Below are 27,061 nucleotides of genomic sequence, written 5' to 3' on the forward strand. Positions count from 1 at the left end.
ATTTTCGGTGACATGCATTGACATTTTGTTAGTTAAACCTATGGTTAAAATGTGGCACTAAATACGACTAGTAAGTAGTACAGTAGCAGTACTAGTATACGTCGGTCAAATTATTCATCATGTCCACACATTGAATTGACGTGACAACACGCTGCGCGTGAGGTGACACAAGAATCCCGGCGGCGTCTTCGAGTATTGTGGACTTCATATTTGGAGTACCACTTATCTGTCAAAATCTTTCATCATTCACTTAAAACAGTCGATTGATCATACATTGAGTACCATATAACTAGAATTAACCGATGCAAGTCCAAGAAGGATTGGCCGGTGCTGCCGGCTGGCGTCAAGTTCGATCCCACGGATCAGGAGCTGATCGAGCACCTTGAGGCCAAAGTGACTGCTGACAGCGTGAGATCTCACCCTCTCATCGATTTGTTCATACCAACCATCGACAGCGAGCACGGCATATGCTACACCCATCCTGAGAAACTTCCAAGTAACACACCGATCGACCATCTACTTGCACAAACATATTCCTTTGTTTATAGCTCTATTTTTCTTTTTAGACGCAAACCTAGTGAAGCAATTACAATTTGACAGTTAATAAAAAGTGAAACAAGTGACTGCAACATGCCAAAGATGTTATGAAAATGCCAACCACGTACACTAAAACCTGTATTCGACAATACTGCAGGTATCACACTGAGTGGCCTAAGCAAGCATTTATTCCAGCGCAATTCCAGGGCATTCAAAAGGGGCACATGGACGCGTCGCAAGATACAGTCGGAGTGCGGCATGCATGCGATGTGGCCCAAGACCGGCAATACCTTGCCGGTGGTGGTCAATGGCCGGTAGACGGGCAGCAAAAAGGTTCTGGTGCTGCACACCAACAAGAACTTTGACCAGCAGAGGACCAACTGGGTGATGCACCAGTACCACCTCGGTGACCTGGAGCAAGAGAAGGAGCGGGAGTTGGTCCTCCGCAAGATTTTCTACCAGACGAACACTAGGGCCAGGAGTAAAAAGATTATAAGTTAGTTTGGTATTGGTACTTGTACTACCTTGTCGTCCGCAAGTTGGTATTGTTGTTAACGATCTTTCGGTATGAACTTGGCATTTGCTTCCAACCATCATGCCGAGGGTCCGCAAGCTGAATCATTTGTTTTGAAACGAATTTTCAGGCACCTGATTTTTATTTGGTGGGTAGCATAAGCACCTGCCATTCGAATTCCCAGTTCTCCAAATTTTTCGAAACAAGTGCATGCACTTATTATCACGATGAAAAAACAATATACCTATTGCATCCCAGTTATCAGTTTGTACTTGTAGAATTCTCTCGTTTGTTGAGCATGTATATTGTTTTTTCAGGTCGAGCAAGTTTCAACTGGGCTATAGACTGCCTAGGCTTGGTTTTGCTTTTAACAGGCCCAGCCCATAACGACAACGGGGCACAAAGATCCAGCAGGTATCTACTGGCCTCTGGCCCGACAATGTTAGTTATATTTTGTCTTACAACATCCGCATGCAGTTTTTTTACTGAATCAAACACACAACCCAGTTCTATTTTCCTCTTGAAACGCCATGTCCTACATCCGTTTTCTAATCTCTACCTATCGTTTTACTAGTTCATATACACGTATCATTATATTGAAAATACATAAAGTTCCCTTTTCATATTTACATCCTTATTTTTGTTGTTGTTTTCCCTCCCGGCTCTTATTTATTTACCACTAGTTTTCCCTTAAACCAACTCAATTGTCCCACGTCTTATTTGCTTACAAAAATAAAATGATTTTTTTGTCAAATCAATAAGTTCTTAAAAAATGTTTATCATTTCGGGATTACAATAGTTCGGACTCCACCGAAATATGCAAAATAAGGTTGAACTTTTTGACCGTGGTCCTAGGCAGAAAGTGGGCTATAATAAATTACTTAAGAATTAGCAAATGGGCTACAAATTATATTTTTTTTAGCAAATGGGCTCTATGTTGTCTGCCACAGATTTGGAGGCTGACTTGTGGGCCTACTAAGTTCATGCGTACACAAGGTTTCTCAAAAAAAGAAACTTAGTCAACAATCGACTCTACCAGCGTCAGACCGTTAGATGTCAGTCTAACGGCAATCGTGCTTCTTCAGTCTCTGATCTTCCTGCTCCAGCCGCCCAAACCAGCGCGGGCGGAACCGCCTGCTCTCGCCTCCCGTGGCCGGCTGTGCTGCTGGGCAGGCCTCACGGTCCCACCATACTCGCATTCCTGGCCTGTCTATCCCTCTACTCACCCACACCTCCTATTATTTTCCCGCGACGGCAGCCGAACCAGTTAACCCTCGTACTCCCCACCGCGTGGGCAGCCACTGCCGTTTCTTCCCCGACTCCGTGTCATTCCCTTCGCAGGCCTCGCCGTCGTCCACCGCCCTGGTGCTCTCGGCGCGGCGTGGTCAACATGGCCAATGAATGACATCCATCGGAAGTGAACTGTACGTGGAGAGGCTAACAGCTGGGTCCACGGCCGCACACAAGGAAATGCCTCCTTATTACGCGCAAAATAATGATTCCTCCACCTGACATCTGGGACCCACCGGAAGGGCCTCTGTATTTCGTGAAAAAAACGTTCCCCCTGCTGACAGCTCGGACACACCACTATATCTTCGCACGCAAGGAAGTGCCTCCTTATTACGCACAAAAAATGAATACCCCCCTGCGTGGGAGGCTGACTTGTGGGCCTACTAAGTTGACGGGGACGGAGGGCTTTGTCAACTTAGTCAATATGAACGATTCTAGCTCCAGTGACCGTACGATGTCCATCCAACAGCCGTAGTACTTCTTCAACCTCTGGTCTTCTTGCTCCAGCTGCCCAAACCAGCGCCGGTCGTGCCGCGTGCTCCTGCCTCCCGTGGCCGGCTGTGATGCCGTGGAGGCCTCACCGCCCCCTACTACTCCCACCGCTGGCCAGGCCATCCGCCTCTACTCACCCACACCCCCTGTTATTCTGCGGCAACGGCAGCCTCACACCGCAACCAAAACAGTGAACCCTCGTACTCCTCTCCGCGTGGGCTTCCACTGCCGCGTCTTCCCCGGCTCCGCATCGTCCCCTTCCTTGGCCTCGCCGTCGTCCACCGCCTTGGTGCTCTCGGCGCGGCGTGGTGAACGTGGTCAAGGAACGACTTCCATCGGAAGAGTACCGTACGTGGAGAGGCTGACAGCTGGGTCCATGGTCGCAGCAAGGAAGTGCCTCCTTATTACGCGCAAAATAATTATTCCTCCACCTGACAGCAGGGACCCACCGGACGGGCCACCGTATTTCGTAAAAAAAATGTTTCCCCCTGACTGCGGGGACCCACCAGCTACGTCTTCGCACGCAAGGAAGTGTCTGACAGTCGGGACCCACCTGGTCGAAGCGTACGTAGCGATGTCATTCTGTTCGCGAACGTGTACGTACATACTGGTCGATGTAGAGGCGTGCACGTGTCGTAGTAGAGGCGCACACGTAGCATGTACACGTACGTACAGTGGCCAGGGTGCAAGAGAGTAAATACGGCAACGTACGTACATACAAGCAGGGTCTCGAACGCCGACTCGCGCATACGTATGACCAGGGCTCGTGTACATGGCTGTGGCTGGGTCGGAACGGAGAAACTGCGTCATTGTCGTGTTCATGGGGAGGCAACGGAATGCGCCGCGTTCATCGGGAGGCAACTGAACGCGTGCTGTTCATCGGGAGCCAACCGGCTTGGACGGAACAGGCGATGGAAACGAGGCCTGGCGTACCGCAGAACGGAGGAAACGGCCTTGTGTTCGACCGGCCACGGTGGAAACGGGATCCTGTTCATCGGGAGGGGTCTGGCATACCGCAAAATGGAGGAAACGGACCTCCTACGGTCGAAACGGGGTCCTGTTGATCGGGAGGGGTGTGGCATACCGCAAAACGGAGGAAACGGACTTGTGTTGGAGCGCTACGGTCGAAACGGGGGTCCTGTTCATTGGGAGGGGTGTGGTGTACCGCAAAACGGGACTCCACGGGATAGTGTTCATATCCACCGTCGACCTCCTCCAGCCTCCACGGGCTCCTGTTCATCCACCGTCGACCTCCTCCAGCCTCCACCTGCGACTGTTCATCCACGGGCTCCTGTTCATCCAGCCTCCACCGCGCGCTCCTCCACCGGCTACTGTTCAACCAACCCTATCCACGGGGGTCCTGTTCAACCACCCCTCCATGGGCTACTGTTCATCCAGCCCTCCACCGGCTACTGTTCAACCAGCCCTCCACGGGGTCCTGTTCATCCACCCTCCACGGGGTCCTGTTCATCCACCGATCGATCGATCGGGGTACTGTTCATCCAGCGACAACGGCCTCTACTACCACGGGTTCCTGTTCATCCAACCCCCCATCGGGAACTGTTCATCCAAACCCCCTAAACAACGCTCACTGTTCATCAAGGGAAGGAGGCAGCAGTGTTCGATCGACTTCAGTTAGCAGCAGTAGCGAAGGAATCACTCAGGTTTAGTTAAGAGCAAGGGATCGATCGATCGCTAGGGTTTAGTAACGCGTAGCCTGCAGTGCAATCGCTTGGGTTTAGTTAGAGCCCAACGCCTCGCTCGGGTTCAGTTAGAGACCAACGCCTCGCACACACGCGCGTACGTACGAGAGAAACGCGCATCGCTCGGCCCCCGACCTTCCACCATAACCGGGAACTCCCCGATATTTTCCTCGCCCTCGCTTCTACCACGGTTTTTCCGTCATGGACAGCCCAAATAATGTCATACAGCTGCGTCTCCGGCCCGTCCAGGACGAAAAGCCCATTTTCTGTCATGATTTTTTGTCATAGAAGTAGGACCCCACCACATCTATGATGATACCGGGTTTTTTCACAATTATCGTCATAGAAGTGTCATAAGTATGACATAATTTTTTTTTCGTTCGGCCCAAAATGTCACGGATGTGTCTTTTTTTTGTAGTGGATGAATTTGATGATGAAGATGGTGACTCGGTTGCCATGGCCTCCGTGGCCATTGCAACGACTCCACGGGTGTCCCTCTTCGACTCACCCAATGAGAACATCACCGCCAAGTGCCTCATGGCTAAAGCCACCAACAAGGTAACCCCCAACATCAAAACTACCATCATTACTAATCCTTCCTTGACGGATTGCATTGATGAAAGTGAGGGGCCTAATGAGGAAGAAAATGAATTTGAGTCTTTTATGAGTAAACTCAAGGGTAAGTCCAAGAAGCACTTTGTTGCTCTCTTGGAACAACTTGGTGAAGCCAATGACACGATCGAAGCTCACGAAGAAACCATCTCTAAGATGGAGGGGCATAGTCGTGACTATGCCGATGAGATATCGGATCTCTCCAACGCTCTTGAGGAAGAGCGTGGTCATCGCTTGGCTCTGGAGGAGTCATACAACGATGGTCATGCTAAATTAAAGAAAGATCTTGATCATGCTCTTGTTGTATCTCGTGTGCTAAATTCCGAGAAGGCCAAGCTTGGGATTGATCTTGATAGAATCAAGGAGGAGTTTGATTTACTTGAAAAGGCTCACAAGGCCTTGAAGGGTACTCATGCTAGTCTTAAAGAGTCTCATGATCAACTCCAAGTGAAGCTAACCAAGGAGAAAGCCACTTTTCCTCATATGGTTTTAATTTATAATGCAAATGCTACTAACCCTTGTTATGAGCATGTGCACCTTGTTGAGGAGAATGCAAAGTTGAAGGAGCAACTTGAAAAGGGCCTTGTGTCATGCATACAAGGTGAGAAGAACCTCAACGACCTTTTGAGCAATCAAAAGGAAGTTGTGGCCAAGGAAGGGATTGGGTTCGCACCCAAGTCCAAGAACAAGAAGAAGAATGACAAGGCCAATCGACCTCCTCCTCTCAAGCAAACTTTTGTGAAAGAGGGAGAGGGTGCTTCTAAGGATAAGAAGAACAATGTGAAGGGTGGTGGTGTCAAGAAAGGCAATGCCACCCCTTCCAACAAAGCCGACGACTTTAACCCTTCCTATGTGTTATGCCGTGCTAGTGATGGACATGTTTATGCTAAATTTGTTGGTTCTCCTTATGAGTACATTGAATGGTCTATTTGGGTTCCTAAGACCCTTGTCACTAACATCAAAGGACCCATTACAAAATGGGTACCTAAAACCAAGCATTGATCTCTTGTAGGTGTTTGCTTCCGGTGGGGGATCATGGTTGCTCGATAGTGCAGCTACTAATCATATGACCGGAAGCAAGGACTTGGTGGTGGACGTGCACAAGATTCCATCTATGCCCACCAATGTCGAGTGGGGTGATGCCTTGTCTTCTAAGGTATTGGGTCTTGGCAAGGTTGTCATTTCTCATGATCTCACGATCGAGAAAGTCATGCTTGTTGAGTCCCTTGCATACAATTTACTTTCCGTTCGTCAACTTGCACTTGTGGGCTTTGCTACTTTCTTTGATATTAATATCGTGGCCCTCTTGTGGAGCAAGACTCTTAAAGCAGCCTTTGTTGGGCATGTCGAGAACGGTCTCTATGTGATTAACTTCTCGGAGCAACCCACTAAGACCGCGACATGCCTAATGGCTAAAGTTGACGTGGGATGGCTTTGGCATCGCCGTTTAGCCCTTGTCAATATGAGATCTTTGCAAAGTCTTCTCAAGGGGGACCATATCGGTGGACTAACAAATGTTAGTTTTTCCAAAGATCGTGCTTGTAGTGCTTGTATCGAAGGAAAGCTACATGAGAAGGCTCACCCTCCCACGACTATTATTTACTCAAAGAGGCCTTTGGAGCTCCTTCACTTGGATCTCTTTGGGCCTCCATCCTTTGATAGTCTTGGGGGTAGAAAGTATTGCTCGGTGATTGTGGATGATTATTCAAGATATACTTGGGTATATTTCTTCAAGAGGAAGAGTGAGACCCAACAAACCGTCATTGATTTTGCAAATGAAGCTCAACGCCAACACAATGCAAAGATCTTGACGATAAGAAGTGACAATGGCACCGAGTTCGAGAACTACACCTTGGATGAGTTCCTTAGTGATGAGGGGATCAAGCATCAATATTCTGCACCTTACACCCCTCAACAAAATGGAGTAGCGGAGAGGAAGAACCGGGCGTTGATGGATGCGGCAAGGACCATGATGGCGGAGTTCAAGTCTCCATACAACTTTTGGGCCGAAGCCATCAGCACCGCGTGTCATGCATCCAATCGGCTCTATCTCCGCAAAAGCTTGAACAAAACTCCATATGAGATTCTCACCGGCAACAAGCCCAACCTCAAGTACTTTCGGGTGTTCGAGTGTAAGTGTTTCATTCTCAAGAAAGGTGTTCGTTTATCTAAATTTGAGGCTAGAGCTCATGAGAGCATATTTGTTGGTTATGCTACAAACTCTCATGCTTACCGTGTCCTCAATAAGTCCACGGGACTTATTGAGGAGACGTGTAACGTGGAGTTTGATGAGAATAACGGCTCCCAAGTGGAGCAAAGTGGTACTTGTGATGTAGGTGATGAAATTCCTCCCCAATCCATAAGAAGAATGGGTGTTGGTCATATCCTACCCATTGAGGAACCCCTTGTGGCCGAAGGAGAAGGACAATGTTCCACTCAAGTGGAACCATCACCAACCCAAGACCCACATGCTTCCGAAGAACAAAGTGAAGGCCCTCAACCTCATGAACAAGACCAAGGGCAAGATCAACCTCAAGATGGTGTTGAACCACCAAGTGATGCCCAAGGTCAAGTTCTCTCCTCCGAGCAAGTTCAAGATCAAGAACAAGCTCATGACGACGCTCAAGATGATCAAGTAACCGCTCCTCAATTCACTCCTGAGGAGGAATTGGAGCGTCGTGCTGGCAAGATTGCATCCAAGCTCTCTACCAAGGGCCATATCATGACAAATGTGCTTGGGAGCATTCGAAAGGGGGTAAGCACTCGTAGACAATTGGCAAACTATTGTGAACATCACGTGTTTGGCTCTTGTGTTGAATCCCAAAAGGTCTATGAGGCCCTCGAAGATCTGGATTGGCTTAATGCCATGCATGAAGAACTCAACAACTTCGAGCACAACAAGGTGTGGAGATTGGTGCCAAGGCCTTCGGGGAACCATGATGTCATTGGAACCAAGTGGATATTCAAGAACAAGCAAGATGCTCATGGTATTATCATTCACAACAAGGTTCAATTGGTAGCACAAGGCTACTCCCAAGTCGAGGGTATCGACTACGGTGAAACCTTTGCTCCCGTTGCTCGCCTTGAATCCATTCGCATGTTGATTGCTTATGCTTCTCATCATAACTTTAAGTTGCAACAAATGGATGTGAAGAGTGCTTTTCTTAATGGTCCTATTAGTGAGTTGGTGTATGTCAAACAACCCCCTGGGTTCGAGGATCCCTATTTCCCCGATCATGTGTATCAACTCGATAAGGCACTCTATGGCCTTAAACAAGCCCCACGTGCGTGGTATGACCACCTTACCGAGTTGCTACAAGATCGTGGGTTTGAAATTGGGAAAATCGACCCCACTCTTTTTACTAAGAAGGTCAAAGGGGAGTTGTTTGTGTGCCAACTATATGTTGATGATATTATCTTTGGTTCCCCTAACAAACCTTTCAATGAGGAATTTGCCACTCTCATGACCTCAAAGTTCAAGATGTCCTCGATGGGAGAGTTGAAGTTCTTTCTCGGGTTCAAAGTCAAGCAAAGAAGAGAAGGAACCTTCATCAACCAAGCCAAATACACTCAAGACATGCTCAAGAGATTCAACCTAAGTGATGTCAAGCCGGCTTCCACTCCAATGCCCATCAAATGCCAACTTGACATTGATCCCAATGGTAAAGCGGTGGATCAAAAGGTATATCGTTCCATGATTGGCTCCTTGCTTTACCTTTGTGCATCTAGACCGGATATCATGTTGAGTGTGGGAATTTGTGCACGATTTCAAGCCGCACCTAAGGAAAGCCACTTTGTGGCTGTCAAGCGAATCTTTCGATATTTGGCTCATACCCCAAACTTTGGCTTATGGTACCCAAGAGGAGCAAACTTCGATCTTGTAGGCTATTCGGATTCTGATTAGGCGGGAGACAAAGTGGATAGGAAGTCCACGTCCGGAGGGTGCCAATTTCTTGGGTGCTCTCTGGTGAGTTGGTCTTCTAATAAGCAAAGTTGTGTGTCTCTCTCGTCCACCGAAGTAGAGTATGTGGCCGCCGGCAGTTGTTGTGCACAACTTCTTTGGATGAGGCAAACTTTAAAGGATTACGGTGTCATTTGTGACAAAGTGCCTCTTTGGTGTGACAATGAAAGTGCCATCAAGATTTTCTCAACCCGGTGGAACACTTCAAGACGAAGCATATTGTGATTCGGTATCATTTCATCCGGGATCACATTAGGAGAGGGGAGATCGAGCTCAACTATGTCAACACCCATGATAACCTTGCAGATATCTTCACGAAGCCCTTGGATGAAGCAAGATTTTGCAAGTTAAGGCATGAGCTAAATATCATTGATTCGAGCAATGTGGCTTGAACCTTTGCACACCCCACCATACTCATCATGATGTCTTGTTCTAGGTGTAGGCATGGACATAGGGGGAGTATTGTTATCTCAATGAACTCTTCCTCCCCCCATTATGCATAAATTAATCATTTCTTTCACATTAGCCATTGTTGATGGTACTTGTGCTTTAAATACGAGTTTTGGTCATGGGCCCAAGGATAATTCTTCGCGGCGCCATACCATTTAACTCAAACATAGGTGGCTCCGGCCACTGCCCTTGTGCTTAGGTGTTTTTCCTCGTTGTGTGTTTCCTTTTGCCTTGCTCTTTTTGTTCTCCTAGATGTTTGAGTTCTCTAAAGAGTGGCTTTTATTGTTTTCTTCTTGCACTCTTGAGAGTCTTCATCATCATAATACAGTGACTTGCTTCCATCTTAAGCCTTCTCATCCCAAGCCGTCTTTTCCAAATGTACACAAGTTTGATATCTTTTGTGCATGGGCTGATGCAACTTGGCGCTACAACCGGTGGTCAGAGCGGTTGTACCGTTCTTGTAGTCCCAGCGGTACTTCCGGTCCTGCACGAGCGGTTCTACCGCTCCTGCCTGTACCAGTACCTCTGGCCGGTACTACCGGTATTTGGAAGCGGTACTACCACTGCCTCTGGAGCGGAAGTACCGCTCTCAAACACCGGGTAGTTACAGGACCGGTACTACCGCTCCTTGGAGCGGTACTACCGGCTGACATCTAGGGCTTATATAAGGGGTGCGGACTGAAGGGGTTTTCTTTTCCCCCTTCGCGCTCGTCCCTCCTCTAATCCCTAGCCGCCGGTTGCTCCGTCCATCGCCCCGGAGCGCCCTCAGGCCCTCCGGATCGGTCGGCCCTTCATCAGATCCGCTCCGTTGAGGTCGCCTCTTCTTCGATCTACTCCCATGGATACCGGTAATGCCCTGTTTCTTCTCGTTCTTAGGGTTCCTCTTGTTGAATCCCCTCTCTAGGGCATTGCTTGTACTCCCGCATTTTTGGCCAAATGTTTGGTGGGAGAGATCCGTATAAACTCCTTCTGTTTCCTGTGCGTAAGTAGAAGTAGGAATATTGCATCTAGATTTGAGATAGGGCGGTTCCCGTTCTTCCACTTGGCAGATCCGCTCTCAGTGGTACAACCGCTCCTTGCGAGCGGTACTACCACTCGAGCGGTTCTACCGGTGGAACAACTGGAACAACCGGCTTCTCTGAACCTCTATGCACTGTTCTCCTTATACTCACATACATGAGATGTATTCCTCTGCTCTTGTGTACATTCTTCTCATCTTTGCTGGGGTTTCTGTGTGCTCTCTGTGTGCGTTTGCAGGTGGCTCTAGCTCTCGTGCTGCTCGGAAGCCTCAGAACACCAAGAAGAGGGCCCGTAGGGGCAAACCTTCGGATGGCAATGAGGATTCTCACGAGGTGGTGATTCCTACCAAGGCCACTCGTCGGGAGAAGTCTACTGCTGCCAAGCAACGTGTTGCGTTGCCAATGCACAAATGGAAGATGCCGGAGTGGCAAAAGTTTCATTTCCAGGATCCCTACACTGCAACACCGAATCCTCGTTGGAGCAACCCTCAGTTCCGGAATGAGTTACAGATGAGGACTGTGTCAGAGATTTCGAGCATCACAAGAACAAGTTCGCCCGGATGTGGTCCATCGATATCGATCATTGGAGGAACAACCTTGACTACTTTGGAGAAGCTCTGGCGATCTGTGAGGAGTTTGACTTGGTCAAGCTCATGACCGTGAACTGTGACTTTGATGTGTAGCTCATCCATCAGTTCTATGCTACAGTCCACTTCGGCTCTGATGATGAGCGACACCTCTCCTTTATGTGCCGTGATGAGTTCTTTCATGTCCCGTGGAGAGCTTTCTGCAATGCTCTTGGCTATGAGGATACCGGGGTGGAGGGTCAAGGTGGCCTCCGTCCTCACGACCGGGTTCACCCCATGGATAAGGTGAAGCTTGCCCCTCTGTACATCCCTGGACATGGTATTGTGGGTAAGTCCAATGATCTTCTACCCGTCTATGACATTATGCATCGTGTGTTCCGCTGTGTGCTGCTTCGCAAGGTTGGGAACCAAGATGATATCTATGGTTATCTGGTGGATTTGCTTGTGGCCATGAAGACCAAGAGGGGATCCGGGGCCACGTTGATGTCCCCAAGTGGATGTGGGAGGAGATGTACAATATGGTGTGGTACTGCAAGGTACCGATCTATGTTCCTTTTGTGATGCAGTTTCTGAACATCGTTTGGGCAGTCAGTAGGCCAGGAGAGGCTCTCACCACTCCCGCCAACCTCACGGAGCATGAGGTTAAGGTGCTGAGGAAGAAGAAGCATAAGACACCTCATTTTTCATCGGGCAATCAGGAGGATGTGTTTGCTACCTCAGACGACGAGGACTTTGAGCTGGAGCCTGGGGCCCGGCCCACGTGGGTTGAGAAGCTAACTTCCAAGATCAAGAAGACCTTTTGCTTGCAGACTCATATTCAGAAGAAGCTGTACAAGGCCCATGTTGCTGAGAAGATGGCGCGTCCCTCCACCACCTCTGCCCCAAGACGGCGCCCTGGCGCCATGGAGCACCTCCACCACCTCTGCCCCAAGACGGCGCCCTGGAGCCAAGGCGCGCGGCTCCACGGCGCGACCTACTGTGTCCGGCACCCGTACGTGAAGAAAGAAGTTGTCAAGAAGTCCCTCGACCGCAAGAGAATGCCCCGCCACTCCCCGCACAACCACGTCAGGATCGCTTGCTGCGGCAGGGCCCGGCGCCGCTTACCGTGGCGGCACGCGGGCACCAAGACCAGGCTCCACCTCCAAGACAGGCACCGGTGACCATGGCCGGCTGCCGCGCCTTCACCCCCGAGCTGCGTAGCGTCGCTTGGCCGGGCAAGTTCAAGCCGGATCTGCCTCCTCGCTACAACGGCACCCCCGACCCGGCGTAGTTCCTGCAGCTATACGAGCTGACCATCGAGGTGGCCAACGGTGACGAGAAAGTCATGGCGAACTGGTTCCCCATGGCTCTCAAAGACGGTGCCTACTCCTGGCTTCTCAACCCGCCTCCAAGCTCGATCTCCTCCTGGGACGAGATGCGCAACCGCTTCGTCGCCAACTTCCAGGGCACTCGCGATCGCCCACCGGCCACGGGTGACCTACGCCGCGTCAAGCAACAACCAGGAGAGACCCTCCAGAAGTACATCTAGCGCTTCAACAATGTTCGCCTCAAGATCCCCAAGGTGACGGACGAGGCCATCATTCCGCGTTCTCTGATGGCTTCCATGACGTCAAGATGAAGGAGGAGCTCGCCATCCACGAGGATCTATGCACGTCCCTGGAGCTGTTCAACCCGGCGACCAAGTGCACAAGAGCTGAGGAGGGGCGCCTCTCCCTCCTCGAGCTCCCGGCTGCAGACCCAGAGGAGAAGAAAACCAAGGCCAAGGACGTGAAGCGCAAGGGAGCATCCGTGCTCGCGGCGGAGCCAGACACCAAGCGCGGCAGAGATCAGCCCGAGTCATCCAAGAGCAGCCGACCGTTTTGCGCCTTCCATAACCTGCATAACCACAACACCAGCGACTGTCAAGAGCTCAGAGCCATTCGAGAAGGACGCTTCGGTCGACGCCCCGAGCGCAACGACCGGGGCTACGGCCGAGGAGGAGGACGTGGTGGCGGACGCTGGGATGACCGCGGCCCGCGCCAGGAGTGGCGCGACAGGCCTCGTGAGGACCGTTGGCAGGATTAGCCTCGCGAGGGCGCCTGGAGGGACCAGCCTCGTGAGGATCGTCCTCAGGGCAACGCCGGTCTTCCTCCACTACCGCCACCACCAAGAAGGAATGACGACCACCATCAAGACAAGGGGGCTGGGGGCTTCCAGGAGCCGCGTGCTATCGCCTGCATCTTGGGCGGAGCTCAGGCCCTAGCCTCACAGCGTATCTTCAAACAGTTTGCTCGTGAAGTGAATGCAGCCCTCCCCAAGCTCGAGGCCACGGGCCTGCTCAGATGGTCCAAGTGCGCCATCGCGTTCAGTTCGACAGATCAGCTCAAGTGCGCGGCTACTGCTGGCGCTCTCCCGATGCTTTGTTCCCCAGTCATCAGGAACGTGCAAGTCACCAAGACCCTCATCGACGGCGGCGCAGGGCTCAACGTCCTGTCCGTCGATACGTTCGACAACCTCCAAGTGTCGTATGACCAGCTTCAGCCCACCAAGCCTTTCTCAGGAGTGACCGATGGCTCCACTACCCCGATCGGGCAGGTCCGCCTCCCAGTCACCTTCGGAGAACGCAACAACTACCGCACCGAGCACATCGACTTCGACGTCGCGCACATCCGTTTGCCATACAATGCCATCCTCGGGTATCCAGCCCTGGCCAAGTTCATGGCGGTGACCCATCACGGCTACAATGTCCTCAAGATGCCAGGAAGCGGCGGAATCATCACAGTCCCGTGCGAAGAAAGAGATGCGGTGTGCTCCCTCGAGTGTGCCTTCCAAGCTGCAGCAATCGACGACCCCGACAGCAAGGGCGAGTGCCCTCCTGAGGCCACCCCCAAGAAGAAGAAGCAGCTATGCCGTGCAGGACCTCAGGAGGGTGGCGTCGCGAGCGGTACCTCGTCAGGATCAGCGCCCGCGCCAGGGGCGCCTCCCTCCATCGCATAGGAAAGCGCGCCTGGCGCCCTTTTCAGGCAGAGCTCGGGGGCTCTCTTCTAGAGGGCCTCAGACTTTGCCAACATCACACTGGAGGCGCTCGGGCACCACTTGGAGGCATGCTTCACGTCGCATTTCCCTCAAGAGAACACAGGGCGAGGAGCGGCCACCGCTCAGGAGTTCATCACCAGGACCACTCAGGAACTGCAAGACACAAGGGCCATGCGCGGCGACCGCCGCTCACCAGGCGCAGCCCCCATCCAGGCGAGGATGCCGGGCTGCGCTTCTGCATCGACGTCCCAGGGCTCAACAGGGCCGCATCTCGGGAGCTCTTCTGGCCTTCGCGCGTGGGACGCTGCGAGGGTCCGCCGCACAGCTACGTTCGCATGCCTTTTGGCCTGCCAAGCGTGGCGTCCGCCTATCAGCGCAACTTGCGGCGCGCCCTGGCGACTCAGGAGGCCAGGCACCACGCCGTCCTGACGGAGATGGAGACGGTCCTCAAGGAACCGCCTGGACCCCTAGAGCCTGAAGGAAATATGCCCTAGAGGCAATAATAAAGTATTATTTATTTCCTATATCATGATAAATGTTTATTATTCATGCTAGAATTGTATTAACCGGAAACATAATACATGTGTGAATACATAGACAAACAGAGTGTCACTAGTATGCCTCTACTTGACTAGCTCGTTAATCAAAGATGGTTATGTTTCCTAGCCATAGACATGAGTTGTCATTTGATTAACGGGATCACCTCATTAGGAGAATGACGTGATTGACTTGACCCATTCCGTTAGCTTAGCACCCGATCGTTTAGTATGTTGCTACTGCGTTCTTCATGACTTATACATGTTCCTATGACTATGAGATTATGCAACTCCCGTTTACCGGAGGAACACTTTGTGTTCTACCAAACGTCACAACGTAAATGGGTGATTATAAAGGTGCTCTACAGGTGTCTCCAAAGGTACTTGTTGGGTTGGCGTATTTCGAGATTAGGATTTGTCATTCCGATTGTCGGAGAGGTATCTCTGGGCCCACTCGGTAATGCACATCACTATAAGCCTTGCAAGCATTGTAACTACTGAGTTAGTTGCGGGATGATGTATTACGGAATGAGTAAAGAGACTTGCCGGTAACGAGATTGAACTAGGTATCGAGATACCGACGATCGAATCTCGGGCAAGTAACATACCGATGACAAAGGGAACAACGTATGTTGTTATGCGGTCTGACCGATAAAGATCTTCGTAGAATATGTGGGAGCCAATATGAGCATCCAGGTTCCGCTATTGGTTATTGACCGGAGAGGTGTCTCGGTCATGTCTACATAGTTCTCGGACCCGTAGGGTCCGCACGCTTAACGTTACGATGACAGTTATATTATGAGTTTATGTGTTTTGATGTACCGAAGGAGTTCGGAGTCCCGGATGAGATCGGGGACATGACGAGGAGTCTCAAAATGGTCGATACATAAAGATTGATATATTGGACGACTATATTCGGACACCGGAAGTGTTCCGGAGAAGTTTCGGATAAAACCGGAGTGCCGGAGGGGTTACCGGAACCCCCCGGGGAAGTATTGGGCCTTAGTGGGCCTTGAGGGGAGAGAGAGGGCAACAGCCAGGAGGTGGCGCGCCCCCTCCCATGAGGAGTCCTAATTGGACTAGGGGAGGGGGTGCAGCCCCTCTCTCCCTCTCCCTCTCCCTCTCTTTCCTTCCCCCCTCTCTTCCTAGTTGGACTAGGAAAGGGGAGTCCTACTCCTACTAGGAGGAGGACTCCCCCTCTCTCCTTGGTGCGCCCAAGGCAGCCGGCCTCCCCCTTGCTCCTTTATATACGGGGGCAGGGGGGCACCTCTACACACAAGTTGATATACGATATTTTAGCCGTGTGCGGTGCCCCCCTCCACCATATTACACCTCAATAATATCGTTGCGGAGCTTAGGCGAAGCCCTGCGTCGGTAGAACATCATCATCATCAGCACACCATCATGCTGACATAACTCTCCCTCATCACTTGGCTGGATCGGAGTTCGAGGGACGTCATCGAGCTGAACGTGTGCTGAACTCGGAGGTGCCGTGCGTTCGGTACTTGATCGGTCAGATCGTGAAGACGTACGACTACATCAACCGCGTTGTGATAACGCTTCCACTGTCGGTCTACGAGGGTACGTGGACAACACTCTCCCCTCTCGTTGCTATGCATCACCATGATCTTGCGTGTGCGTAGGAAATTTTATGAAATTACTACGTTCCCCAACAGTGGCATCCGAGCCTGGTTTTATGCGTTGATGCTATGCACGAGTAGAACACAAGTGAGTTGTGGGCGATATAAGTCATACTGCTTACCAGCATGTCATACTTTGGTTCAGCGGTATTGTGAGATGAAGCGGCCCGAACCGACATTACGCGTACGCTTACGCGAGACTGGTTTCACCGTTGCGAGCACTCGTTGCTTAAAGGTGACTGGCGGGTGTCTGTCTCTCTCACTTTAGTTGAACCGAGTGTAGCTACGCCCGGTCCTTGCGAAGGTTAAAACAGCACCAACTTGACAAACTATCGTTGTGGTTTTGATGCGTAGGTAAGAACGGTTCTTGCTAAGCCCGTAATAGCCACGTAAAACTTCCAACAACAAAGTAGAGGACGTCTAACTTGTTTTTGCAGGGCATGATGTGATGTGATATGGTCAAGACATGATGCTATATTTTATTGTATGAGATGATCATGTTTTGTAACTGAGTTATCGGCAACTGGCAGGAGCCATATGGTTGTCACTTTATTGTATGCAATGCAATCGCCATGTAATTGTTTTACTTTATCACTAAGCGGTAGCGATAGTCGTAAAAGCAATAAGTTGGCGAGATGACAACGATACTACGATGGAGATCAAGGTGTCGCGCCGGTGACGATGGTGATCATGACGGTGCTTCGGAGATGGAGATCACGAGCACGGTGCTTCGGAGATGGAGATCACAAGCACAAGATGATGATGGCCATATCATATCACTTATATTGATTGCATGTGATGTTAATCTTTTATGCATCTTATCTTGCTTTGATTGACGGTAGCATTATAAGATGATCTCTCACTAAAATTTCAAGATAAAAGTGTTCTCCCTGAGTATGCACCGTTGAAAAAGTTCTTCGTGCTGAGACACCACATGATGATCGGGTGTGATAGGCTCTACGTTCAAATACAACGGGTGCAAAACAGTTGCACACGCGGAATACTCAGGTTAAACTTGACGAGCCTAGCATATGCAGATATGGCCTCGGAACACGGAGACCGAAAGGTCGAGCGTGAATCATATAGTAGATATGATCAACATAGTGATGTTCACCATTGAAACTACTCCATCTCACGTGATGATCGGACATGGTTTAGTTGATTTGGATCACGTAATCACTTAGATGATTAGAGGGATGTCTATCTAAGTGGGAGTTCTTAAGTAATATGATTAATTGAACTTAAATTTATCATGAACTTAGTCCTGATAGTATTTTGCAAATTATGTTGTAGATCAATAGCTCGCGTTGTTGCTTCCCTGTGTTTATTTTTGATATGTTCCTAGAGAAAAATTATGTTGAAAGATGTTAGTAGCAAAGATGCGGATTGGATCCGTGATCTGAGGATTATCCTCATTGCTGCACAGAAGAATTATGTCCTTGATGCACCGCTAGGTGACAGACCTATTGCAGGAGCAGATGCAGACGTTATGAACGTTTGGCTAACTCAATATGATGACTACTTGATAGTTTAGTGCACCATGCTTAACGGCTTAGAATCGGGACTTCAAAGACGTTTTGAACGTCATGGACCATATGAGATGTTCCAGGAGTTGAAGTTAATATTTCAAGAAAATACCCGAGTTGAGAGATATGAAGTCTCCAACAAGTTCTATAGCTAAAATATGGAGGAGAATAGCTCAAGCAGTGAGCATGTGCTCAGATTGTCTGGGTACTACAATTGCTTGAATCAAGTGGGAGTTAATCTTCCAGATAAAATAGTGATTGACAGAATTCTCTAGTCACCATCACCAAGTTAGTAGAACTTCGTGATGAACTATAGTATGCAAGGGATGACGAAAGTAATTCCCGAGCTCTTCGTGATGCTGAAATCGACGAAGGTAGAAATCAAGAAAAACATCAAGTGTTGGTGGTTGACGAGACCACTAGTTTCAAGAAAAGGGCAAAGGGAAGAAGGGGAACTTCAAAAGAACGGCAAGCAAGTTGCTGCTCAAGTGAAGAAGCCTAAGTCCGGTCCTAAGCCTGAGACTAAGTGCTTCTACTGCAAAGGGACTGGTCACTGGAAGCGGAACTACCCCAACTATTTGGTGGATAAGAAGGATGGAAAAGTGAACAAAGGTATATTGGATATACATGTTATTGATGTGTACTTTACTAGTGTTTATAGCAACCCCTCGGTATTTGATACTGGTTCAGTTGCTAAGAGTAGTAACTCGAAACGGGAGTTGCAGAATAAACAGAGACTAGTAAAAGGCGAGGTGACGATGTGTGTTGGAAGTAGTTCCAAGATTGATATGATCATCATCGCACACTCCCTATACTTTCGGGATTAGTGTTGAACCTAAATAAGTGTTATTTGGTGTTTGCGTTGAGCATGAATATGATTTGATCATGTTTATTGCAATACGGTTATTCATTTAAAGTTAGAGAATAATTGTTGTTCTGTTTACATGAATAAAACCTTATATGGTTACACACCCAATGAAAATGGTTCGTTGGATCTCGATCGTAGTGATACACATATTCATAATATTGAAACCAAAAGATGCAAAGTTAATAATGATAGTGCAACTTATTTGTGGCGCTACCGTTTAGGTCATATTGGTGTAAAGCGCATGAAGAAACTCCATGCTAATGGGCTTTTGGAATCACTTGATTATGAATCACTTGATGATTGCGAACCATGCCTTAAGGGCAAAATGACTAAGACTCCGTTCTCCGGAACAATGGAGCGAGCAACTGACTTATTAGAAATAATACATACTGATGAATGCGATTCGATGAGTGTTGAGGCTCGCGGCGGGTATCGTTATTTTCTGACCTTCACAGATGATTTGAGCAGATATGGGAATATCTACTTAAGGAAACATAAGTCTGAAACATTTGAAAAGTTCAAAGAATTTCAGAATGAAGTGGAAAATCATCGTGACAAGAAAATAAAGTTTCTACGATCTGATCGCGGAGACAAATATTTGAGTTACGAGTTTGGTCTTTAATTAAAACAATGTGGAATAGTTTCACAAAATTCGTGCCACCTTGAACACCACAGCATAATGGTGTGTCCGAACGTCATAACCGTACTTTATTGGATATAGTGCAATCTATGATGTCTCTTACCGATTTACCACTATCGTTCTGGGGTTATGCATTAGAGACAGCTGCATTCACATTAAATAGGGCACCATCTAAATCCGTTGAGACGACACCTTATGAACTGTGGTTTGGCAAGAAACCAAAGTTGTCGTTTCTTAAAGTTTGGGGTTGCGATGCTTATGTGAAAAGTTTCATCCTGATAAGCTCAAACCCAAATCGGAAAAATGTGTCTTCATAGAATACCCAATGGAGACTGTTGGGTACACCTTCTATCATAGATCCGAAGGCAAGACATTCGTTGCTAAGAATGGATCCTTTCTAGAGAAGGAGTTTCTCTCGAAAGAAGTGAGTGGGAGGAAAGTAGAACTTGATGAGATAACTGTACCTGCTCCCTTATTGGAAAGTAGTTCATCACAGAAATCTGTTCCTGTGACTCCTACACCAATTAGTGAGGAAGTTAATGATGATGATCATGTAACTTCAGATCAAGTTACTACCAAACCTCGTAGGTAAACCAGAGTGAGATCCACACCAGAGTGGTACGGTAATCCTGTTCTGGAGGTCATGTTATTTGACCATGACGAACCTACGAACTATGAGGAAGCGATGATGAGCCCAGATTCCGCGAAATGGCTTGAGGCCATGAAATCTGAGATAAGATCCATATATGAGAACAAAGTATGGACTTTGATTGACTTGCCCAATGATCGGCGAGCCATTGAGATTAAATGGATCTTCAAGAGGAAGACAGACAGTGATAGTAGTGTTACTGTCTACAAAGCTAGAATTGTCGCAAAAAGGATTTCGACAAGTTCAAGGTGTTGACTACGATGAGAGTTTCTCACTCGTATCTATGCTTAAGTCTGTCTGAATCATGTTAGCAATTGGCGCATTTTATGAAATATGGCAAATGGATAAACAAAACTGCCTTCCTTAATGGATATATTAAAGAAGAGTTGTATATGATGCAACCAGGAGGTTTTGTCAATCCTAAAAGTGCTAACAAAATATGCAAGCACCAGCGATCCATCTATGGAATGGTGCAAGCATCTTGGAGTTGGAATATACGCTTTGATAAGTTGATCAAAGGATATAGTTTTATACAGACTTGCGGTGAAGCCTGTATTTATAAGAAAGTGAGTGGGAGCACTACAGCATTTCTGATAAGTATATGTGAATGACATATTGTTGATCAGAAATAATGTAGAATTATTCTGCAAAGCATAAAGGAGTGTTTGAAAGGAGTTTTTTCAAAGAAAGACCTCGGTGAAGCTGCTTACATATTGAGCATCAAGATCTATAGAGATAGATCAAGACGCTTGATAAGTTTTTTCAATGAGTACATACCTTAACAAGATTTTGAAGTAGTTCAAAATAGAACAGTAAAGGAAAGAGTTTCTTGCCTGTGTTACAAGGTGTGAAATTGAGTAAGACTCAAAGCCCGACCACGGCAGAAGATAGAAAGAGAATGAAAGTCATTCCCTATGCCTTGGCCATAGGTTCTATAAAGTATGCCATGCTGTGTACCAGATCTATTGTATACCCTACACTGATTTTGGCAAGGGAGTACAATAGTGATCTAGGAGTAGATCACTGGACAGCGGTCAAAATTATCCTTAGTGGAATAAGGATATGTTTCTCGATTATGGAAGTGACAAAAGGTTCGTCGTAAAGGGTTACGTCGATGCAAGTTTTGACGCTAATCTAGGTGACTCTAAGTCTCGGTCTAGATACATATTGAAAGTGGGAGCAATTAGCTAGAGTAGCTCCATGCAGAGCATTGTAGACATAGAAATTTGCGAAATACTTACGGATCTGAATGTGACAGACCCGTTGACTAAAATTATCTCACAATCAAAACATGATCACACCTTAGTAATCTTTGGGTGTTAATCACATAGCGATGTGAACTAGATTATTGACTCTAGTAAACCCTTTGGGTGTTGGTCACATGACGATGTGAACTATGGGTGTTAATCACATGGTGATGTGAACTGTTGATGTCAAATCACATGGCGATGTGAACTAGATTATTGACTCTAGTGCAAGTGGGAGACTGAAGGAAATATGCCCTAGAGGCAATAATAAAGTATTATTTATTTCCTTATATCATGATAAATGTTTATTATTCATGCTAGAATTGTATTAACCGGAAACATAATACATGTGTGAATACATAGACAAACAGAGTGTCACTAGTATGCCTCTACTTGACTAGCTCGTTAATCAAAGATGGTTATGTTTCCTAGCCATAGACACGAGTTGTCATTTGATTAACGGGATCACCTCATTAGGAGAATGACGTGATTGACTTGACCCATTCCGTTAGCTTAGCACCCGATCGTTTAGTATGTTGCTATTGCTTTCTTCATGACTTATACATGTTCCTATTACTATGAGATTATGCAACTCCTGTTTACCGGAGGAACACTTTGTGTGCTACCAAACGTCACAACGTAAATGGGTGATTATAAAGGTGCTCTACAGGTGTCTCCAAAGGTACATGTTGGGTTGGCGTATTTCGAGATTAGGATTTGTCACTCCGATTGTCGGAGAGGTATCTCTGGGCCCACTCGGTAATGCACATCACTATAAGCCTTGCAAGCATTGTAACTAATGAGTTAGTTGCGGGATGATGTATTACGGAACGAGTAAAGAGACTTGCCGGTAACGAGATTGAACTAGGTATCGAGATACCGACGATCGAATCTCGGGCAAGTAACATACCGATGACAAAGGGAACAACGTATGTTGTTATGCGGTCTGACCGATAAAGATCTTCGTAGAATATGTGGGAGCCAATATGAGCATCCAGGTTCCGCTATTGGTTATTGACCGGAGAGGTGTCTCGGTCATATCTACATAGTTCTCGAACCCGTAGGGTCCGCACGCTTAACGTTACGATGACAGTTATATTATGAGTTTATGTGTTTTGATGTACCGAAGGAGTTCGGAGTCCCGGATGAGATCAGGGACATGATGAGGAGTCTTGAAATGTTCGAGACATAAAGATTGATATATTGGACGACTATATTCGGACACCGGAAGTGTTCCGGAGAAGTTTCGGATAAAACCGGAGTGCCGGAGGGGTTACCGGAACCCCCCGGGGAAGTATTGGGCCTTAGTGGGCCTTGAGGGGAGAGAGAGGGCAGCAGCCAGGAGGTGGCGCGCCCCCTCCCATGAGGAGTCCTAATTGGACTAGGGGAGGGGGGCGCAGCCCCTCTTTCCCTCTCCCTCTCTTTCCTTCCCCCCCTCTCTTCCTAGTTGGACTAGGAAAGGGGAGTCCTACTCCTACTAGGAGGAGGACTCCCCCCCTCTCCTTGGCGCGCCCAAGGCAGGTGGCCTCCCCCTTGCTCCTTTATATACGGGGGCACGGGGGCACCTCTACACACAAGTTGATATACGATATTTTAGCCGTGTGCGGTGCCCCCCTCCACCATATTACACCTCGATAATATCGTTGCGGAGCTTAGGCGAAGCCCTGCGTCGGTAGAACATCATCATCGTCACCACGCCGTCGTGCTGACATAACTCTCCCTCATCACTCGGCTGGATCGGAGTTCGAGGGACGTCATCGAGCTGAACGTGTGCTGAACTCGGAGGTGCCGTGCGTTCGGTACTTGATCGGTCAGATCGTGAAGACGTACGACTACATCAACCGCGTTGTGATAACGCTTCCGCTGTCGGTCTACGAGGGTACGTGGACAACACTCTCCCCTCTCGTTGCTATGCATCACCATGATCTTGCGTGTGCGTAGGAATTTTTTTGAAATTACTACGTTCCCCAACAGAGCCTCCCGAGGCTCAGGGCCCCGGTGGCTCGTGAGGAGCGACCCCTTCGCCGCATACCTTCAGCTGCCCCAACATCCCTGCATCAAGAAAACCAGGTGACATTTTCCAAGTTTATTTAGCTGGGACCGCCCCCCGGGCTGCATCATTCCCAGGCCGCGTGGGTCCGTCCCTGTGGCATGTACCCCTTTTCTTATGTCTTTGGCTTACCTTGCTGGGGGCGCCCCTCGGGCTGCATCATCCCCAAGCCGCTCGGGCCTGACCCAGTGGCATATATCTTCCCTGCGTTTACTTAAGAAAGTATGCTTTCCATGCTTAATCTACCTATGACTATCACCTGCTCGATCGCCACCCACCACGGGAGCCGCGCGCTGGCCGTCTTTCTTCAGGATCCTTCGCGTGAGTAGGTTAAGCACGACGTCTGTGCTCGGGCCCGTCCCTGCACCGTCGGTAAATCCAGCGGCTGAGCTCTGTCTGGCGGGCCGGCCCCGTTCACGTCACCTCCTAGGGCCGTTGGTGCTTGGCCTTCTAATGCGATAACCTTAGGAGATTTGTTCGGCGCAGGTTGACTGACCACCTCGTAGGACCAGCGCAGGGAACAAAAACCAAGACCAGGCGCAACCCGCCTTGAGGTAGGGCCTCGTGAGTCCCGCGCTGGCTCACGAGTGCCTAGATACACCTCGTCTAGCCCTGCCGTGCAAGCCACGTGTCAGGGCGGGGCTGTACACGCCCCGGGGGCTCTTCGCAGTAGGGAGTCCCCTCCCACGCACCAGTGGAAGCACCATGCTCCGTGCTGGCCGTCGACACCGCCGAGGAGTGGCTATGCCCGTGCACAAGCGGAAGCACTACGCTGCGCGCTGGTGATAAACAACTGAGGGCGGCCTCACGGCCGTATCAACCTCAGGGAGCCCCAGAGCTCAGTGACCGGCCTCACCACAACGCCTCCCCTCAGGAGAATCAAGCGAGGGGGCTGGGCACGGGGGCTGCGCTCGGGTGACGCCCAAGCGTATGCCACCCAAGGCAGGTCCCTCGGACCTGGTCGTCGCACGCCCCTCCCAAGCCGAGCCTCGGCGAGGGCAAAGGTATGGAGGTTGTTTGCACGTCAAGGGGGACTCCTGAGCATCGCGACTCAGGAGCCTAACTGGTCACGTAGCCCCTCACTCCTTGGGTCTGTCCTGGTCTCCGGCCGGTCCAACGGCGGTTGAGGTATGCGCGGGGTCGGGCTCTGCCGACGTAGAACACTAATCCTATCCTCGCGTCTCCTTCCTATAAGTTGTTTGCACGTCAAGGGGGGACTCCTGAGCATCGCGACTCAGGAGCCTAACTGGTCACATAGCCCCTCACTCCTTGGGTTCGTCCTGGTCTCCGGTCAGCCCAACGGCGGCTGAGGTATGCGCGGGGCCGGCCTCAGCCGACGCAGAACACAAAGCAAATAGGAAGAAAAATCGCAAAATCTCAAAGCAAATATTACAAGACATATTGTTCTCACAGTATCAAACGCAAGTTTAATGCCTCCACGTGGCATGGTGCATGTTACAGGAATAAAACTGGAAAGGAGCCGCAGGTCATCCCTGAACACCATCGACGCCCGCGAGAGGCACTCCTCCCTTGATCTTTCAGCAGGGCCTCCACCTGACCTTTCACGGCTGCGGCGGCAGCCGTGCAGTGTTCATCAGCCACAGGCTCCAGCAGCTCGTCAAGACGAGCGCTGGGGTTATGAAGGTGCAGAGGGCTGAAGACACGCGTCAGCGCAGCGGAAGAAAGGACACGGGCCTCTGCCTCTGCCATGGGACCGATGCCCTCCATGACTTCCTCGAGCGCCTTCACCAAGTAGGGAAGCAGCTGGGCAGGGCCATCCTCATCGGTGGTCAGCGGCCTCTCCAAGCCCTTCTCATAGAGTGACTTTAGAGCCTCGCGGGACCTCTTCTCGAGAAGTGCGAAGGCCGCGCGGTCCTCAGCCAGGATCTTCGCCTTGGCGTCAAGATCGACCTTCTTCGCCTCCACCTTCCGCTCCAGCTCCTCCAGCCGGCCGCGTTCGGCGGCCTGCGTCTTCGCCAGCTCCCCCAGCTCGGCGTCGCGGTTCTTGATGGCATCCTCCCGAGCCCTCGTCTCCTCCTCCTTCGCCCGGAGGCCACGAGCTTCTTCTGCGTGCTCATCACGCAGACCCTTCAGCTCGTCCTCCAGCGCCCGACAGCGGTCGTGGGCGGCCTTGGCGTCCTTCAGCGCTGCCTCGCAATCGGCCGCAGCCTGTGCGGCAGCTCGCTTCTCCTTCTCGGAGGCCGTTGCGGCCTGGTTCAGCGTCGCTCGGACCGCCGCGTCAGACTGAAGCCAGCCAGATGCCAGCTCCAGGCGCCCGGCTACCAGGCGCGGATCCGCGCCCAGGAGATCTTCCCGCAGCTGGGTCATCTCTGAAAGGGCACGCTCCAAGATAGTGGAGGAGGCAGAAGGACCTGGGAACGATGGCACGGCAGGAGAAGGAGGCGACGTCGTCACCAGGGCCTGGGAGACCAAGGGCTCCTGAGCCTTTGGGACCTTGGCAGCCGAGCCGGACATCGGTACTTCCGGAGCCAGCGGGACCTCGGGGGCTGACTCCTCGTGATGACGCCCCTCTTGGTCTCGCGAGGGCGACCGGACCGGGGAGGTGTGAGTGCTGTCGCCTCCTTTCTTCGCGGAGGGGGGCGTGGCCGCTGCATCCCCCTTCCTCTTCTTCGCCGAAGGCAGCGGTCTGGTCAACCAAGGATGAACGTCGGGAGGCAGCAGCATAAGAAAGGGCAAGGCGAAGCTCGAGCACTTACTGGTCCACCGCGGCGTAGTCCACCCTCCGCTTGGTGAGCTTGAAGCCCGAGAGCCTCGAGGCCTGAGGTGTGGGCGCGCAGGCTCCGGGAGTAGAAGACGGAGCAGCAGAGGGGCCAGAAGCGGCTCCAGACGGCGCCAAGGCAGGAGTAATGTCTCGAGAGACCAGCGACAATCTGCCCCTTGTCGGGATGACGGGCAGCTCCCCCTCCTCCTGGCGGGCGGCGGCCTCGGCGTCGTCAGGAAGGGCGCGGAGGATGTCAGCTTTGCTCAAGGGGGAGGTCTCCCCCGTCCCTTCGGGGGTCGCCTCCGAGTCTTCCTCCTCCCCCTCTTCCTCCCCGTGGGACTCGTCAGAAGATAGCTCCACCGGCTTTGGCGCCGCAGGGGCCCCGGTAGGCGCCGGCGGCACCAGCCCGCGACCGTCAAAAGTCGGCCTGGAAGCCACGATCTGCTCCCAGTCGCTGCGACGGAACAGGGGAACGAAGGCGCTCGGCGGGTACTCTTGGTTGTCCCCGACCAAGAGGCGCAAAACTGCGGACAGCTCATCGTCAGGCAAGGCCTCCGGGCTCAGGCGAATCTTGTCCTCCTCATCTCCAAGCCTCCACAAGGGGCGCGCACGCGTTTGAAGTGGAGCAACGCGCAGCGTCAAGAATTCCCTCAGGAGCAAGGCCCCTGTCACTTTGGCCACCCTCGCGTTGCCCGGCTTCAAGTCGGCCTTCATCTGCTCCAGCACCGACGACGCCCGCTCATCAGTGAGCTTCACACAAGACCACCCCTTGTCGGACTGGGGCATCTCCGTCGGCAGGGCCAAGCGCGGGTGGACGCACTTGGCGCCCATCATGACCCATTTGGCCCTGAGGTTGTCGGCCTTCTTCCCGGTATTCGAGATCGAGTTGGCCTTGCCGGCCCCGATGAAATTGGCGCACCCGGAGATATGACCCTCGCTGACGCGGAGGAAGAAGAGGTGGCGCAAGAGAGCCACAGAAGGCATCACGCCCAGATACGCCTCG

Source organism: Aegilops tauschii, chromosome 7, assembly GCF_002575655.3.
Source record: "Aegilops tauschii subsp. strangulata cultivar AL8/78 chromosome 7, Aet v6.0, whole genome shotgun sequence".
NCBI lineage: Eukaryota > Viridiplantae > Streptophyta > Magnoliopsida > Poales > Poaceae > Aegilops > Aegilops tauschii.